The following is a 16,708-nucleotide window of genomic DNA, read 5'->3' as shown; positions in this document are numbered from 1 at the left end:
TATGCCCTGAACCTGTACCCTGCATAACCTCCCTGTCTCACTGGAACGTACCAATGCAGAACTACACACAAATATGCCCTGAACCTGTACCCCTCCATAACCTCCCTGTCTCACTTGTACGCACCAATGCCGAACTCCACTCAAATATGCCCTGAACCTGTACCCTGCATAACATCCCTGTCTCACTGGAACGTACCATTGCAGAACACCACACAAATGTGCCCTGAACCTGTACCCCTCCATAACCACCCTGTCTCACTGGAACGTACCAATGCAGAACACCACACAAATATGCCCTGAAACTGTTCCCGTCCATAACCACCCAGTCTCACTGGAACGTACCACTGCAGAACTCCACACAAATATGCCCTGAACCTGTACCATGCATAACCTCCCTGTCTCACTGGAACGTACCAATGCAGAACTACACACAAATATGCCCTGAACCTGTACCCCTCCATAACCTCCCAGTCTCACTGGAACGCACCAATGCCGAACTCCACTCAAATATGCCCTGAACCTGTACCCTGCATAACCTGCCTGTCTCACTGGAGCGTACCATTGCAGAACACCACAGAAATATGCCCTGAACCTGTACCCCTCCATAACCACCCTGTCTAACTGGAACGCACCAATGCAGAACTCCACACAAATATGCCCTGAACCTGTACCCCTCCATAACCTCCCTGTCTCACTGGAATGTACCAATGCAGAACTCCACCCAAATATGCCCTGAACCTGTATCCCTGCATAACCTCCCTGTCTCACTGGAACGTACCAATGCAGAACTACACAAAAATATGCCCTGAACCTGTACCCCTCCATAACCTCCCTGGCTCACTGGAACGCACCAAAGCCGAACTCCACTCAAATATGCCCTGAACCTGTACCCTCCATAACCTCATTGTCTCACTGGAACGTACCAATGCTGTACTCCACACAAATATGCCCTGAACCTGTACCCCTCCATAACCTCCCTGTCTCACTGGAACGTACCAATGCAGAACTCCACACAAACTTGCCCTGAACCTGTACCCTCCATATCCTCATTGTCTCACTGGAACGTACCAATGCTGTACTCCACACAAATATGCATTGAACCTGTACCCTCCATAACCTCCCTGTCTCACTGGAACGTACCACTGCAGAACTCCACACAAATTTACCATGAACCTGTACCCTCCATAACCTCCCTGTCTGACTGGAAAGTACCAATGCAGAACTCCACACAAATATGCCCTGAAACTGTACCTGACCATAATCTCCCTGTCTCACAGGAACGTACCACTGCAGAACTCCACACAAATATGCCCTGAACCTGTACCCTGCATAACCTCCCTGTCTCACTGGAACGTACCAATGGAGAAGTACACACAAATATGCCCTGAACCTGTACCCGTCCATAACCTCCCTGTCTCACTGGAACGCACCAATGCCGAACTCCACACAAATATGCCCTGAAGCTGTACCCTCCATAACCTCCCTGTCTCAATGGAATGTACCAATGCAGAACTACACACAAATATGCCCTGAACCTGTACCCCTCCATAATCTCCCTGTCTCACTGGAATGTACCAATGCAGAACTCCACACAAATATGCCCTGAACCTGTACCCCTCCATAACCTCCCTGTCTCTCTGGATCGTACCAATGCAGAACATCACACAAATATGCCCTGAACCTGTACCCCTCATTACCTCCCTGTCTCACTGGAAGTCCCAACGCAGAACTCCACACAAATATGCCCTGAACCTGTCCCCTCCGTAACCTGCCTGTCTCACTGGAACGTACCAATGCAGAACTCCACACAAATATACCCTGAACCTGTACCCCTCCATAACCTCCCTGTCTCACTGGAACTTACCAATGCAGAACTCCACACAAATATGCCCTGAACCTGTACCCTCCATAACCACATTGTCTCACTGGTACGTACCAATGCTGTACTCCACACAAATATGCCCTGAACCTGTACCCCTCCATAACCTCACTGTCTCACTGGAACGTAGCAATGCAGAACTCCACACAAACATGCCCTGAACCTGTACCCTCCATATCCTCATTGTCTCACTGGAACGTACCAATGCTGTACTCCACACAAATATGCCCTGAACATGTACCCGTCCATATTCTCCCTGTCTCAGTGGAACGTCCCACTGCAGAACTCCACACAAATTTGCCATGAACCTGTACCCTCCATAACCTCCCTGTCTGACTGGAAAGTACCAATACAGAACTCCACACAAATATGCCCTGAAACTGTACCCGACCGTAATCTCCCTGTCTCACAGGAACGTACCACTGCAGAACTCCACACAAATATGCCCTGAACCTGTACCCCTTCCATAACCTCCCTGTCTCACTGGAATGTACCAATGCAGAACTCCAACCAAATATGCCCTGAACCTGTATCCCTGCATAACCTCCCTGTCTCACTGGAACGTACCAATGCAGAACTACACAAAAATATGCCCTGAACCTGTACCCCTCCATAACCTCCCTGGCTCACTGGAACGCACCAATGCCGAACTCCACTCAAATATGCCCTGGACCTGTACCCTCCATAACCTCATTGTCTCACTGGAACGTACCAATGCTGTACTCCACACAAATATGCCCTGAACCTGTACCCCTCCATAACCTCCCTGTCTCACTGGAACGTACCAATGCAGAACTCCACACAAACTTGCCCTGAACCTGTACCCTCCATATCCTCATTGTCTCACTGGAACGTACCAATGCTGTACTCCACACAAATATGCATTGAACCTGTGCCCTCCATAACCTCCCTGTCTCACTGGAACGTACCACTGCAGAACTCCACACAAATTTGCCATGAACCTGTACCCTCCATAACCTCCCTGTCTGACTGGAAAGTACCAATGCAGAACTCCACACAAATATGCCCTGAAACTGTACCTGATCATAATCTCCCTGTCTCACAGGAACGTACCACTGCAGAACTCCACACAAATATGCCCTGAACCTGTACCCAGCATAACCTCCCTGTCTCACTGGAACGTACCAATGCAGAACTACACACAAATATGCCCTGAACCTGTACCCCTCCATAACCTCCCTGTCTCACTGGAACGCACCAATGCCGAACTCGACTGAAATATGCCCTGAACCTGTACCCTGCATAACCTCCCTGTCTCACTGGAAAATACCAATGCAGAACTCCACACAAATATGCCCTGAACCTGTACCCGTCCATAACCTCCCTGTCTCACTGGAACGTCCCACTGCAGAACTCAACACAAATATGCCCTGAAGCTGTACCCTCCATAACCTCCCTGTCTCACTGGAATGTACCAATGCAGAACTACACATAAATATGACCTGAACCTGTACCCCTCCATAATCTCCCTGTCTCACTGGAAGGTACCAATGCAGAACTCCACACAAATATGCCCTGAACCTGTACCCCTCCATAACCTCCCTGTCTCTCTGGATCGTACCAATGCAGAACTCCACACAAATATGCCCTGAACCTGTACCCCTCATTACCTCCCTGTCTCACTGGAACGTCCCAACGCAGAACTCCACACAAATATGCCCTGAACCTGTCCCCTCCATAACCTGCCTGTCTCACTGGAACGTACCATTGCAGAACTCCACACAAATATGCTCGGAAGCCTGTACCCCTCCATAACATCCCTGTCTCACTGGAACGTACCAATGCAGAACTACACAACAAATATGCCCTGAACCTGTACCCCTCCATAACCTCCCTGTCTCACTGGAACGCACCAATGCCGAACTCCACTCAAATATGCCCTGAACCTGTACCCTGCATAACCTGCCTGTCTCACTGGAGCGTACCATTGCAGAACTACACAAAAATATGCCCTGAACCTGTACCCCTCCATAACCTCCCTGGCTCACTGGAACGCACCAATGCCGAACTCCACTCAAATATGCCCTGAACCTGTACCCTCCATAACCTCATTGTCTCACTGGAACGTACCAATGCTGTACTCCACACAAATATGCCCTGAACCTGTACCCCTCCATAACCTCCCTGTCTCACTGGAACGTACCAATGCAGAACTCCACACAAACTTGCCCTGAACCTGTACCCTCCATATCCTCATTGTCTCACTGGAACGTGCCAATGCTGTACTCCACACAAATATGCATTGAACCTGTACCCTCCATAACCTCCCTGTCTCACTGGAATGTACCAATGCAGAACTACACACAAATATGACCTGAACCTGTACCCCTCCATAATCTCCCTGTCTCACTGGAAGGTACCAATGCAGAACTCCACACAAATATGCCCTAAACCTGTACCCCTCCATAACCTCCCTGTCTCTCTGGATCGTACCAATGCAGAACTCCACACAAATATGCCCAGAACCTGTACCCCTCATTACCACCCTGTCTCACTGGAACGTCCCAACGCAGAGCTCCACACAAATATGCCCTGAACCTGTCCCCTCCATAACCTTCCTGTCTCACTGGAACGTAACATTGCAGAACTCCACACAAATATGCTCGGAAACCTGTACCCCTCCATATCCTCCCTGTCTCACTGGAACGTCCCAATGCAGAACTCCACACAAATATGCCCTGAACCTGTACCACTCCATAACCTCCCAGTCTCACTGGAATGTACCAATGCAGACCTACACACAAATATGCCCTGAACCTGTACCCCTCCACAACCTCCCTGTCTCACTAGAACGTAACAATGCAGAACTCCACAGAAATATGCCCTGAACCTGTACCCCTCCATAACCTCCCTGTCTCTCTGGATCGTACCAATGCAGAACTCCACACAAATATGCCCTGAACCTGTACCCCTCATTACATCCCTGTCTCACTGGAACGTCCCAACGCAGAACTCCACACAAATATGCCCTGAACCTGTCCCCTCCATAACCTGCCTGTCTCAATGGAACGTAACATTGCAGAACACCACACAAATATGCCCTGAACCTGTACCCCTCCATAACCTCCCTGTCTCACTGGAACGTACCAATGCAGAACTCCACAGAAATATGCCCTGAACCTGTACCCCTCCATAACCTCCCTGTCTCACTGGAACGTACCAATGCAGAACTCCACACAAATATGCCCTGAACCTGTACCCCTCCATAACCTCCCTGTCTCACTGGAACGGCCCAACGCAGAACTCCACACAAATATGCCCTGAACCTGTACCACTCCATAACCTCCCAGTCTCACTGGAACGTACCAATGCAGAACTCCACACAAATAAACCCTGAACCTGTACCCCTCCATAACCTCCCTGTCTCACTGGAACTTACCAATGCAGAACTCCACACAAATATGCCCTGAACCTGAACCCTCCATAATCATTGTCTCACTGGTACGTACCAATGCTGTACTCCACACAAATATGCCCTGAACCTGTACCCCTCCATAAACTCACTGTCTCACTGGAACGTACCAATGCAGAACTCCACACAAACATGCCCTGAACCTGTACCCTCCATATCCTCATTGTCTCACTGGAACGTACCAATGCTGTACTCCACACAAATATGCCCTGAACATGTACCCGTCCATATTCTCCCTGTCTCAGTGGAACGTCCCACTGCAGAACTCCACACAAATATGCATTGAACCTGTAACCTCCATAACCTCCCTGTCTCACTAGAACGTACCACTGCAGAACTCCACACAAATTTGCCATGAACCTGTACCCTCCATAACCTCCCTGTCTGACTGGAAAGTACCAATGCAGAACACCACACAAATATGCCCTGAAACTGTTCCCCTCCATAACCTCCCAGTCTCACTGGAACGCACCAATGCCGAACTCCACTCAAATATGCCCTGAACCTGTACCCTGCATAACCTGCCTGTCTCACTGGAGCGTACCATTGCAGAACACCACAGAAATATGCCCTGAACCTGTACCCCTCCATAACCACCCTGTCTAACTGGAACGCACCAATGCAGAACTCCACACAAATATGCCCTGAACCTGTACCCCTCCATAACCTCCCTGTCTCTCTGGATCGTACCAATGCAGAACATCACACAAATATGCCCTGAACCTGTACCCCTCATTACCTCCCTGTCTCACTGGAAGTCCCAACGCAGAACTCCACACAAATATGCCCTGAACCTGTCCCCTCCGTAACCTGCCTGTCTCACTGGAACGTACCAATGCAGAACTCCACACAAATATACCCTGAACCTGTACCCCTCCATAACCTCCCTGTCTCACTGGAACTTACCAATGCAGAACTCCACACAAATATGCCCTGAACCTGTACCCTCCATAACCACATTGTCTCACTGGTACGTACCAATGCTGTACTCCACACAAATATGCCCTGAACCTGTACCCCTCCATAACCTCACTGTCTCACTGGAACGTAGCAATGCAGAACTCCACACAAACATGCCCTGAACCTGTACCCTCCATATCCTCATTGTCTCACTGGAACGTACCAATGCTGTACTCCACACAAATATGCCCTGAACATGTACCCGTCCATATTCTCCCTGTCTCAGTGGAACGTCCCACTGCAGAACTCCACACAAATTTGCCATGAACCTGTACCCTCCATAACCTCCCTGTCTGACTGGAAAGTACCAATACAGAACTCCACACAAATATGCCCTGAAACTGTACCCGACCGTAATCTCCCTGTCTCACAGGAACGTACCACTGCAGAACTCCACACAAATATGCCCTGAACCTGTACCCCTTCCATAACCTCCCTGTCTCACTGGAATGTACCAATGCAGAACTCCAACCAAATATGCCCTGAACCTGTATCCCTGCATAACCTCCCTGTCTCACTGGAACGTACCAATGCAGAACTACACAAAAATATGCCCTGAACCTGTACCCCTCCATAACCTCCCTGGCTCACTGGAACGCACCAATGCCGAACTCCACTCAAATATGCCCTGAACCTGTACCCTCCATAACCTCATTGTCTCACTGGAACGTACCAATGCTGTACTCCACACAAATATGCCCTGAACCTGTACCCCTCCATAACCTCCCTGTCTCACTGGAACGTACCAATGCAGAACTCCACACAAACTTGCCCTGAACCTGTACCCTCCATATCCTCATTGTCTCACTGGAACGTACCAATGCTGTACTCCACACAAATATGCATTGAACCTGTGCCCTCCATAACCTCCCTGTCTCACTGGAACGTACCACTGCAGAACTCCACACAAATTTGCCATGAACCTGTACCCTCCATAACCTCCCTGTCTGACTGGAAAGTACCAATGCAGAACTCCACACAAATATGCCCTGAAACTGTACCTGACCATAATCTCCCTGTCTCACAGGAACGTACCACTGCAGAACTCCACACAAATATGCCCTGAACCTGTACCCAGCATTACCTCCCTGTCTCACTGGAACGTACCAATGCAGAACTACACACAAATATGCCCTGAATCTGTACCCCTCCATAACCTCCCTGTCTCACTGGAACGCACCAATGCCGAACTCGACTGAAATATGCCCTGAACCTGTACCCTGCATAACCTCCCTGTCTCACTGGAAAATACCAATGCAGAACTCCACACAAATATGCCCTGAACCTGTACCCGTCCATAACCTCCCTGTCTCACTGGAACGTCCCACTGCAGAACTCAACACAAATATGCCCTGAAGCTGTACCCTCCATAACCTCCCTGTCTCACTGGAATGTACCAATGCAGAACTACACATAAATATGACCTGAACCTGTACCCCTCCATAATCTCCCTGTCTCACTGGAAGGTACCAATGCAGAACTCCACACAAATATGCCCTGAACCTGTACCCCTCCATAACCTCCCTGTCTCTCTGGATCGTACCAATGCAGAACTCCACACAAATATGCCCTGAACCTGTACCCCTCATTACCTCCCTGTCTCACTGGAACGTCCCAACGCAGAACTCCACACAAATATGCCCTGAACCTGTCCCCTCCATAACCTGCCTGTCTCACTGGAACGTACCATTGCAGAACTCCACACAAATATGCTCGGAAGCCTGTACCCCTCCATAACATCCCTGTCTCACTGGAACGTACCAATGCAGAACTACACACAAATATGCCCTGAACCTGTACCCCTCCATAACCTCCCTGTCTCACTGGAACGCACCAATGCCGAACTCCACTCAAATATGCCCTGAACCTGTACCCTGCATAACCTGCCTGTCTCACTGGAGCGTACCATTGCAGAACTACACAAAAATATGCCCTGAACCTGTACCCCTCCATAACCTCCCTGGCTCACTGGAACGCACCAATGCCGAACTCCACTCAAATATGCCCTGAACCTGTACCCTCCATAACCTCATTGTCTCACTGGAACGTACCAATGCTGTACTCCACACAAATATGCCCTGAACCTGTACCCCTCCATAACCTCCCTGTCTCACTGGAACGTACCAATGCAGAACTCCACACAAACTTGCCCTGAACCTGTACCCTCCATATCCTCATTGTCTCACTGGAACGTGCCAATGCTGTACTCCACACAAATATGCATTGAACCTGTACCCTCCATAACCTCCCTGTCTCACTGGAATGTACCAATGCAGAACTACACACAAATATGACCTGAACCTGTACCCCTCCATAATCTCCCTGTCTCACTGGAAGGTACCAATGCAGAACTCCACACAAATATGCCCTAAACCTGTACCCCTCCATAACCTCCCTGTCTCTCTGGATCGTACCAATGCAGAACTCCACACAAATATGCCCAGAACCTGTACCCCTCATTACCACCCTGTCTCACTGGAACGTCCCAACGCAGAGCTCCACACAAATATGCCCTGAACCTGTCCCCTCCATAACCTTCCTGTCTCACTGGAACGTAACATTGCAGAACTCCACACAAATATGCTCGGAAACCTGTACCCCTCCATATCCTCCCTGTCTCACTGGAACGTCCCAATGCAGAACTCCACACAAATATGCCCTGAACCTGTACCACTCCATAACCTCCCAGTCTCACTGGAATGTACCAATGCAGACCTACACACAAATATGCCCTGAACCTGTACCCCTCCACAACCTCCCTGTCTCACTAGAACGTAACAATGCAGAACTCCACACAAATATGCCCTGAACCTGTACCCCTCCATAACCTCCCTGTCTCTCTGGATCGTACCAATGCAGAACTCCACACAAATATGCCCTGAACCTGTACCCCTCATTACATCCCTGTCTCACTGGAACGTCCCAACGCAGAACTCCACACAAATATGCCCTGAACCTGTCCCCTCCATAACCTGCCTGTCTCAATGGAACGTACCATTGCAGAACACCACACAAATATGCCCTGAACCTGTACCCCTCCATAACCTCCCTGTCTCACTGGAACGTACCAATGCAGAACTCCACAGAAATATGCCCTGAACCTGTACCCCTCCATAACCTCCCTGTCTCACTGGAACGTACCAATGCAGAACTCCACACAAATATGCCCTGAACCTGTACCCCTCCATAACCTCCCTGTCTCACTGGAATGTCCCAACGCAGAACTCCACACAAATATGCCCTGAACCTGTACCACTCCATAACCTCCCAGTCTCACTGGAACGTACCAATGCAGAACTCCACACAAATAAACCCTGAACCTGTACCCCTCCATAACCTCCCTGTCTCACTGGAACTTACCAATGCAGAACTCCACACAAATATGCCCTGAACCTGAACCCTCCATAATCATTGTCTCACTGGTACGTACCAATGCTGTACTCCACACAAATATGCCCTGAACCTGTACCCCTCCATAAACTCACTGTCTCACTGGAACGTACCAATGCAGAACTCCACACAAACATGCCCTGAACCTGTACCCTCCATATCCTCATTGTCTCACTGGAACGTACCAATGCTGTACTCCACACAAATATGCCCTGAACATGTACCCGTCCATATTCTCCCTGTCTCAGTGGAACGTCCCACTGCAGAACTCCACACAAATATGCATTGAACCTGTAACCTCCATAACCTCCCTGTCTCACTAGAACGTACCACTGCAGAACTCCACACAAATTTGCCATGAACCTGTACCCTCCATAACCTCCCTGTCTGACTGGAAAGTACCAATGCAGAACACCACACAAATATGCCCTGAAACTGTTCCCGTCCATAACCTCCCAGTCTCACTGGAACGTACCAATGCAGAACTACACACAAATATGCCCTGAACCTGTACCCCTCCATAACCTCCCAGTCTCACTGGAACGCACCAATGCCGAACTCCACTCAAATATGCCCTGAACCTGTACCCTGCATAACCTGCCTGTCTCACTGGAGCGTACCATTGCAGAACACCACAGAAATATGCCCTGAACCTGTACCCCTCCATAACCACCCTGTCTAACTGGAACGCACCAATGCAGAACTCCACACAAATATGCCCTGAACCTGTACCCCTCCATAACCTCCCTGTCTCAATGGAATGTACCAATGCAGAACTCCACCCAAATATGCCCTGAACCTGTATCCCTGCATAACCTCCCTGTCTCACTGGAACGTACCAATGCAGAACTACACAAAAATATGCCCTGAACCTGTACCCCTCCATAACCTCCCTGGCTCACTGGAACGCACCAATGCCGAACTCCACTCAAATATGCCCTGAACCTGTACCCTCCATAACCTCATTGTCTCACTGGAACGTACCAATGCTGTACTCCACACAAATATGCCCTGAACCTGTACCCCTCCATAACCTCCCTGTCTCACTAGAACGTACCACTGCAGAACTCCACACAAATTTGCCATTAACCTGTACCCTCCATAACCTCCCTGTCTGACTGGAAAGTACCAATGCAGAACACCACACAAATATGCCTTGAAACTGTTCCCGTCCATAACCTCCCAGTCTCACTGGAACGTACCAATGCAGAACTACACACAAATATGCCCTGAACCTGTACCCCTCCATAACCTCCCAGTCTCACTGGAACGCACCAATGCCGAACTCCACTCAAATATGCCCTGAACCTGTACCCTGCATAACCTGCCTGTCTCACTGGAGCGTACCATTGCAGAACACCACAGAAATATGCCCTGAACCTGTACCCCTCCATAACCACCCTGTCTAACCGGAACGCACCAATGCAGAACTCCACACAAATATGCCCTGAACCTGTACCCCTCCATAACCTCCCTGTCTCACTGGAATGTACCAATGCAGAACTCCACCCAAATATGCCCTGAACCTGTATCCCTGCATAACCTCCCTGTCTCACTGGAACGTACCAATGCAGAACTACACAAAAATATGCCCTGAACCTGTACCCCTCCATAACCTCCCTGGCTCACTGGAACGCACCAATGCCGAACTCCACTCAAATATGCCCTGAACCTGTACCCTCCATAACCTCATTGTCTCACTGGAACGTACCAATGCTGTACTCCACACAAATATGCCCTGAACCTGTACCCCTCCATAACCTCCCTGTCTCACTGGAACGTACCAATGTAGAACTCCACACAAATATGCCCTGAACCTGTACCCCTCCATAACCTCCCTGTCTCACTGGAACGTACCAATGCAGAACTCCACACAAATATGCCCTGAACCTGTACCCCTCCATAACCTCCCTGTCTCACTGGAACGTCCCAACGCAGAACTCCACACAAATATGCCCTGAACCTGTACCACTCCATAACCTCCCAGTCTCACTGGAACGTACCAATGCAGAACTCCACACAAATATACCCTGAACCTGTACCCCTCCATAACCTCCCTGTCTCACTGGAACTTGCCAATGCAGAACTCCACACAAATATGCCCTGAACCTGTACCCTCTATAACCTCATTGTCTCACTGGTACGTACCAATGCTGTACTCCACACAAATATGCCCTGAACCTGTACCCCTCCATAACTTCACTGTCTCACTGGAACGTACCAATGCAGAACTCCACACAAACATGCCCTGAACCTGTACCCTCCATATCCTCATTGTCTCACTGGAACGTAGCAATGCTGTACTCCACACAAATATGCCCTGAACATGTACCCATCCATATTCTCCCTGTCTCAGTGGAACGTCCCACTGCAGAACTCCACACAAATATGCATTGAACCTGTACCCTCCATAACCTCCCTGTCTCACTAGAACGTAAAACTGCAGAACTCCACACAAATTTGCCATGAACCTGTACCCTCCATAACCTCCCTGTCTGACTGGAAAGTACCAATGCAGAACTCCACACAAATATGCCCTGAAACTGTACCCGACCATAATCTCCCTGTCTCACAGGAACGTACCACTGCAGAACTCCACACAAATATGCCCTGAACCTGTACCCTGCATAACCTCCCTGTCTCACTGGAACGTACCAATGCAGAACTACACACAAATATGCCCTGAACCTGTACCCCTCCATAACCTCCCTGTCTCACTGGAACGCACCAATGCCGAACTCCACTCAAATATGCCCTGAACCTGTACCCTGCATAACATCCCTGTCTCAAAGGAAAGTACCATTGCAGAACACCACACAAATGTGCCCTGAACCTGTACCCCTCCATAACCACCCTGTCTCACTGGAACGTACCAATACAGAACACCACACAAATATGCCCTGAAACTGTTCCCGTCCATAACCTCCCAGACTCACTGGAACGTACCACTGCAGAACTCCACACAAATATGCCCTGAACCTGTACCATGCATAACCTCCCTGTCTCACTGGAACGTACCAATGCAGAACTACACTCAAATATGCCCTGAACCTGTACCCTGCATAACCTGCCTGTCTCACTGGAGCGTACCATTGCAGAACACCACAGAAATATGCCCTGAACCTGTGCCCCTCCATAACCACCCTGTCTAACTGGAACGCACCAATGCAGAACTCCACACAAATATGCCCTGAACCTGTACCCCTCCATAACCTCCCTGTCTCACTGGAATGTACCAATGCAGAACTCCACCCAAATATGCCCTGAACCTGTATCCCTGCATAACCTCCCTGTCTCACTGGAACGTACCAATGCAGAACTACACAAAAATATGCCCTGAACCTGTACCCCTCCATAACCTCCCTGGCTCACTGGAACACACCAATGCCGAACTCCACTCAAATATGCCCTGAACCTGTACCCTCCATAACCTCATAGTCTCACTGGAACGTACCAATGCTGTACTCCACACAAATATGCCCTGAACCTGTACCCCTCCATAACCTCCCTGTCTCACTGGAACGTACCAATGCAGAACTCCACACAAACTTGCCCTGAACCTGTACCCTCCATATCCTCATTGTCTCACTGGAACGTACCAATGCTGTACTCCACACAAATATGCATTGAACCTGTACCCTCCATAACCTCCCTGTCTCACTGGAACGTACCACTGCAGAACTCCACACAAATTTACCATGAACCTGTACCCTCCATAACCTCCCTGTCTGACTGGAAAGTACCAATGCAGAACTCCACACAAATATGCCCTGAAACTGTACCTGACCATAATCTCCCTGTCTCACAGGAACGTACCACTGCAGAACTCCACACAAATATGCCCTGAACCTGTACCCTGCATAACCTCCCTGTCTCACTGGAACGTACCAATGGAGAAGTACACACAAATATGCCCTGAACCTGTACCCGTCCATAACCTCCCTGTCTCACTGGAACGCACCAATGCCGAACTCCACACAAATATGCCCTGAAGCTGTACCCTCCATAACCTCCCTGTCTCACTGGAATGTACCAATGCAGAACTACACACAAATATGCCCTGAACCTGTACCCCTCCATAATCTCCCTGTCTCACTGGAAGGTACCAATGCAGAACTCCACACAAATATGCCCTGAACCTGGACCCTCCATAACCACATTGTCTCACTGGTACGTACCAATGCAGAACTACACACAAATATGCCCTGAACCTGTACCCCTCCATAACCTCCCTGTCTCTCTGGATCGTACCAATGCAGAACATCACACAAATATGCCCTGAACCTGTACCCCTCATTACCTCCCTGTCTCACTGGAACGTCCCAACGCAGAACTCCACACAAATATGCCCTGAACCTGTCCCCTCCGTAACCTGCCTGTCTCACTGGAACGTACCAATGCAGAACTCCACACAAATATACCCTGAACCTGTACCCCTCCATAACCTCCCTGTCTCACTGGAATTTACCAATGCAGAACTCCACACAAATATGCCCTGAACCTGGACCCTCCATAACCACATTGTCTCACTGGTACGTACCAATGCTGTACTCCACACAAATATGCCCTGAATCTGTACCCCTCCATAACCTCACTGTCTCACTGGAACGTACCAATGCAGAACTCCACACAAACATGCCCTGAACCTGTACCCTCCATATCCTCATTGTCTCACTGGAACGTACCAATGCTGTACTCCACACAAATATGCCCTGAACATGTACCCGTCCATATTCTCCCTGTCTCAGTGGAACGTCCCACTGCAGAACTCCACACAAATTTGCCATGAACCTGTACCCTCCATAACCTCCCTGTCTGACTGGAAAGTACCAATGCAGAACTCCACACAAATATGCCCTGAAACTGTACCCGACCATAATCTCCCTGTCTCACAGGAACGTACCACTGCAGAACTCCACACAAATATGCCCTGAACCTGTACCCCTCCATAACCTCCCTGTCTCACTGGAATGTACCAATGCAGAACTCCACCCAAATATGCCCTGAACCTGTATCCCTGCATAACCTCCCTGTCTCACTGGAACGTACCAATGCAGAACTCCACACAAATATACCCTGAACCTGTACCCCTCCATAACCTCCCTGTCTCACTGGAACTTACCAATGCAGAACTCCACACAAATATGCCCTGAACCTGGACCCTCCATAACCACATTGTCTCACTGGTACGTACCAATGCTGTACTCCACACAAATATGCCCTGAATCTGTACCCCTCCATAACCTCACTGTCTCACTGGAACGTACCAATGCAGAACTCCACACAAACATGCCCTGAACCTGTACCCTCCATATCCTCATTGTCTCACTGGAACGTACCAATGCTGTACTCCACACAAATATGCCCTGAACATGTACCCGTCCATATTCTCCCTGTCTCAGTGGAACGTCCCACTGCAGAACTCCACACAAATTTGCCATGAACCTGTACCCTCCATAACCTCCCTGTCTGACTGGAAAGTACCAATGCAGAACTCCACACAAATATGCCCTGAAACTGTACCCGACCATAATCTCCCTGTCTCACAGGAACGTACCACTGCAGAACTCCACACAAATATGCCCTGAACCTGTACCCCTCCATAACCTCCCTGTCTCACTGGAATGTACCAATGCAGAACTCCACCCAAATATGCCCTGAACCTGTATCCCTGCATAACCTCCCTGTCTCACTGGAACGTACCAATGCAGAACTACACAAAAATATGCCCTGAACCTGTACCCCTCCATAACCTCCCTGGCTCACTGGAACGCACCAATGCCGAACTCCACTCAAATATGCCCTGAACCTGTACCCTCCATAACCTCATTGTCTCACTGGAACGTACCAATGCTGTACTCCACACAAATATGCCCTGAACCTGTACCCCTCCATAACCTCCTTGTCTCACTGGAACGAACCAATGCAGAACTCCACACAAACTTGCCCTGAACCTGTACCCTCCATATCCTCATTGTCTCACTGGAACGTACCAATGCTGTACTCCACACAAATATGCATTGAACCTGTACCCTCCATAACCTCCCTGTCTCACTGGAACGTACCACTGCAGAACTCCACACAAATTTGCCATGAACCTGTACCCCTCCATAACCTCCCTGTCTGACTGGAAAGTACCAATGCAGAACTCCACACAAATATGCCCTGAAACTGTACCTGACCATAATCTCCCTGTCTCACAGGAACGTACCACTGCAGAACTCCACACAAATATGCCCTGAACCTGTACCCTGCAAAACCTCCCTGTCTCACTGGAACGTACCAATGCAGAACTACACACAAATATGCCCTGAACCTGTACCCCTCCATAACCTCCCTGTCTCACTGGAACGCACCAATGCCGAACTCGACTGAAATATGCCCTGAACCTGTACCCTGCATAACCTCCCTGTCTCACTGGAAAGTACCAATGCAGAACTCCACACAAATATGCCCTGAACCTGTACCCGTCCATAACCTCCCTGTCTCACTGGAACGTCCCACTGCAGAACTCAACACAAATATGCCTTGAAGCTGTACCCTCCATAACCTCCCTGTCTCACTGGAATGTACCAATGCAGAACTACACACAAATATGACCTGAACCTGTACCCCTCCATAATCTCCCTGTCTCACTGGAAGATACCAATGCAGAACTCCACACAAATATGCCCTGAACCTGTACCCCTCCATAACCTCCCTTTCTCTCTGGATCGTACCAATGCAGAACACCACACAAATATGCCCTGAACCTCTACCCCTCATTACCTCCCTGTCTCACTGGAACGTCCCAACGCAGAACTCCACACAAATATGCCCTGAACCTGTCCCCTCCATAACCTGCCTGTCTCACTGGAACGTACCACTGCGGAACTCCACACAAATATGCCCTGAACCTGTACCATGCATAACCTCCCTGTCTCACTGGAACGTACCAATGCAGAACTACACAAAAAATATGCCCTGAACCTGTACCCCTCCATAACCTCCCAGTCTCACTGGAACGCACCAATGCCGAACTCCACTCAAATATGCCCTGAACCTGT

The sequence above is a fragment of the Hemitrygon akajei genome, unplaced genomic scaffold (genome assembly GCF_048418815.1).
Source record: "Hemitrygon akajei unplaced genomic scaffold, sHemAka1.3 Scf000095, whole genome shotgun sequence".
NCBI classification, from domain to species: Eukaryota; Metazoa; Chordata; class Chondrichthyes; order Myliobatiformes; family Dasyatidae; genus Hemitrygon; species Hemitrygon akajei.
This window is presented reverse-complemented; position numbering follows the sequence as displayed.